Source organism: Otolemur garnettii, unplaced genomic scaffold, assembly GCF_000181295.1.
Source record: "Otolemur garnettii isolate 467f Iridium unplaced genomic scaffold, OtoGar3 scaffold00081, whole genome shotgun sequence".
Taxonomy (NCBI): domain Eukaryota; kingdom Metazoa; phylum Chordata; class Mammalia; order Primates; family Galagidae; genus Otolemur; species Otolemur garnettii.
Window position 1 is genome coordinate 8,638,625 of NW_003852476.1, and position 4,011 is coordinate 8,642,635.

A 4,011-nucleotide genomic window follows, 5' to 3' on the forward strand; every position below is an offset into this window, starting at 1 on the left:
TTGTTTGGCAGGCCCAGGGTGGATTTGAACTTGGGAGCTCTGGCTATGTGGCCAGTGCCCTTAGCTGCTGAGCTACAGGGACCAAGCCCATCTGACTCATGATTTGGGAGGCTGGGAAGTCCAAGAGCATAGTGCCAGCATCTGCTTAGCATCTTTTTTTTTTTTTGAGACAGAGTCTCAAGGTGTCACCTGGGTTGAGTGCTGTGACATCACAGCTCACAGCAACCTCAAACTCTTGGGCTTAAGTGATTCTCTTGCCTCAGCCTCCCGAATAGTTGGGAATACAGGCACCCACCACAACGCCTGGCTATTTCTTTGTTGCAGTTGTCATTGTTGTTTAGCAGACCTAGGCTGGATTTGAACCCTCCAGCCTGGGTGTCTGTGGCTGGCGCCCTGCTAACTGAGCTGCCGGCGCCACCCTGCTTGGCATCTTTTAAGGACCTTCTTGTTCTCTCCCATGGTAGAAGGAGGACTGGGCGGGGGGTGTATACTCTTGTATGCAGTTGAGAAATCAAATTTGAAGCCTCGAGCCCTTTTACAATTGATATTAATCTGTTCGTGTGGGTAGAGTCCTTACGATCTAAACACCTCTTTGGCCTCACCTCCCAGCACTGTCTTCTGAGTGGAGGTATTTTCAGGTTCTTGGTGATCTTCCAGGAAGAAATTTCAGGATGCCCCGTGTAAGCCAAAAGCAAGCAGCCTTTACTGAAAGTGAAAGTTAAATGATACATTCTCAAGAGTTAGAGGGCGGCTGGATCGAAAAGGGCAGCTGCACTGAGGGGGGTTCCAGGCCTTATGAAGCTTCACTGATTGAGGGGAAGAGTGTTCAATCCACAGGGTTAGTTTTTGTTTTGTTGCAGTTTTTGGCCGGGGCTGGGTTTGAACCCGCCAGCTCCGGCATATGGGGCCAGTGCCCAGGGTTAGTTTTTATTAAGAATTCAGGTAGCAATTCCTCTAGTTGGGTTCCCTCCCATTTTTATGCTTTATAGAGTTGTTTTGGAATTGTCACAGCAATGTCAAGGGTGGAGAATTTTAAAACCACAGTGAAAATGATGCTGTAATTAGCTCCAGTTTGTGTGAGGTGACCAAACAGCTGACAAGCCAGTTAGCTAGTCCCTGTCTGTGGTTATCAACCCCCTTAGGTAGACTTTGACATCTGCACCCACTTTTTAAGCCCTTGCATCTGGCCTCAGCCCTGACTCCCTGTCTCCTGCTCTGACAAGGTTGCACTGGGGATTAAGTTTCCAACACAAGCTTTTTGGGGGACACATTCAAACCATAGCACCACCTCAGCTAGCAATACTAGGAAGGAGATCAAACCTAGAGTTCAAAATCAGTGACTGACTGCTTTGCAACAGACACAGCAGCAAAAGAAGCGAAAAGATCACATTGCTCAAAAAATCCCCAAATAATGAGCACATTTGCAGGGCCGGGTTTTTTATTTTTAAAATTTATTTTATTTTATTTTTTAGAAAGTCTCATTCTGCACTCTGTCATCTTGGGGTTGAATGCTGTGGCATCATAGCTCAAGCAAGTTCAAAGTTGCGGTTGAATGCTGTAGCATCATAGCTCAAGCAATCCTCCTGCCTCAGCCTCCAGAGTAGCTGGGACTAGAGGCACACACCACAACACTGGCTAGTTTTTCTATTTTTAGTAGAGACCGGGTCTCGCTCTTGTTCAGGCTGGTCTTGAACTCCTGAGATCATGCAATCCACCCACCTCAGCCTCCTGGAGTACTGGGATTACAGGTGTGAGCCACGGCACTGGCCTTGCGTGGCCAGATTGACGTGGAGGTCCAGCACTCTAACTCAGTCCCCATCAGTCACGGCCAAGGAGGCAGGGTCCTGTGAAGAAAACAGCATCCATAAAATGGACCACTCACTTCTTTGGCTTTGGCCAATGCTAATAACAATGGTAATGGTTGATGGCTACACACACTGGATAGAACAGTCTGAAATGAGATAAAAATCAATGGTATTTCATACATGCAACAGCAGAGCTGTGAGTCAAGAACAGATGCAGAGAAAACAGCACTTCCAGGTCCTTACAGATGGTGCTTGGATTTGGAACAGCCTTCAAGGTATGTGCAAAACTCAATCTAACTGTCTTTCTTTCTTAGAGACAAGGTTTCCACTGTCACCCAGGCTGGAGTGCAGTGGTGCGATTATAGCCTGTAGCCTCAAACTCATAGGCTCAAGGGATCTGCTGAATATAGCCTCCTGAATACCTAGCTTATTGCAATTTAATTTAATTTAGTATTTTTTTTTTTGAGACAGAGCCTCAAGCTGTTGCCCTGGGTAGAGTGCTGTGGTATCACAGACCATAGCAACCTCCAACTCCTGGGCTTAAGCGATTGTCTTGCCTCAGCCCCCCAAGTAGCTGGGACTGCAGGCATCCGCCACAACGCCCGGCTATTTTTTGGTTGTTTGGCAGACTCAGGCTGGATTTGAACCCACCAGTTCTGGTGTATGTGGCTAGTACCTTAGCTGCTTGAGCTACAGGTGCTGAGCCATAGTATTTGTTTAAGACAAAGCCTTACAATATTCCCTAGGCTCATCTCTGATCCTGTCCTCAAGTGAACCTCCTGCCTTGGCTTCCCAAAGTGCTGGAATTACAGGCACCAGCCACTGACCCTGGCCTTCAATGTAAAAGAAGTTGCCAGGAAGTGGTATAGTTCCAACCAGCCAAGTGACAGTACAATGCATGTAGGCTAAGGATCATAGTCACTCACAGATTCCAGGGAAAAAATATTTGGTTAAAATCCCATTAGGATCTCATTCAATTCCCAGGCCAAGTAATATTATTGATAAAGCCTCTAAGGAAATATGTACCCTTTGTTCTGTCCTAGAGAAGGACAGCAACTTCATACAGTCAGATTTAATCAGGGAGTAGTCTACTAGAACCAAAAAGAGACTCAGGCTAGATTACTGGCATTGCCCCGAGGCCATGAACTGAAACAGCCAGCCAGAAACTGACAAACCTGCCCTTAACTAGAAACATGTAGCTTAAAACTAACCAAGGTCTGGGCCTGATGGTTCACGGCTGTAATACCAGCTCTCTGGGAGGCTGAGGCAGGTGGATTGCTTGTACTCATGAGTTCAAGACCAGTCTGAGCAAGAGCAACACCCCATCTCTAAAAATAGCCAGGTGTTGTGGCAGGTGCATATGGTCCCAGCTACTTGGGAGACTGAGGCAAAAGGATTGTTTGAGCCCAGGAGTCTGATGTTGCTGTGAGCTGTGACACCACCCCACTCTATCCAGGGCACAGATTGAGACTCTGTCTCAAAAAAACAAAAAACCAGAAAGTTTTTATAATGCAATCTTGTAAATGCTCCGAATGTCAGCAAAAAAGAATAAGTCCTTACAAGTAAGGGCTCCTAAAGGCACACACCTGGAGGAGGAGTCAACAATGGGGCCTGGAACTGTCACTAAGGAACATTTTTCCAGGAATAGTAATATTATCAACTTCGGTCCTTACCTAGCAGTGTTAACAGGCTCAGGGAAATTCTGTCTTTGGAATTGAAACAGTGAAAACTCAAGACATAAAAGATGAGATGCACATCTGTAGAGGTGATGCACCCTAAGAAAGGTCTTGTGAACGTGTTGGCAGAGAAATTGGAGAGACCCAGCCCAAGGCCCGTGAGCAGAATCAAACTCGGAGAGACCCAGCCCAAGGCTCATGACCAGAATCACCCACATATTTCATGTCTCTCCACCCTGGCTTGCATTGTCCCTCCTGCCCATTCTGTCTTCTGTCACCCTTCCTCCTTCTTCCTTAGTCTAGTGGGTAAACTATTTTTCATTCAAGATACAGTCCAGGCGTCATCACAACCTGTGCCTGAGAACAGAATGAGTTATTTCCACATCCTTGCTCCTTCTCTCTCCGTACACCTGTTACGGAGGTCTGGCTCTGCTTCACCCAGCATTACAGGCTCTTTGAGGGCAGAGACCAAACCTCTTTCCCAGCATCACCTTCCAACGTCCCAACCCAGTAGGGTTTTTTTTTTTTTT

At 46.8% G+C, this 4,011-nt stretch overlaps 1 protein-coding gene across 2 annotated transcripts in view; it reads right to left on the bottom strand.

Moving 5' to 3' along the window:
• Positions 1-586: 586 nt before the first annotated feature.
• WDR89 (WD repeat domain 89) overlaps positions 587-4,011 on the bottom strand; it is a 36,546-nt gene continuing 33,121 nt past the window's right edge. The window contains exons 3-4 of one of the 2 annotated variants that reach the window (XR_002774497.1): positions 1,720-1,844; positions 587-705 (exon numbers count right to left, since the gene is read on the bottom strand). The gene's annotated coding sequence lies outside the window, so the exon portion shown is untranslated. Of the gene's footprint in view, positions 706-1,667; positions 1,845-4,011 lie in introns of those variants that run through there. The other variant, XM_003794439.3, reaches the window with a different exon arrangement.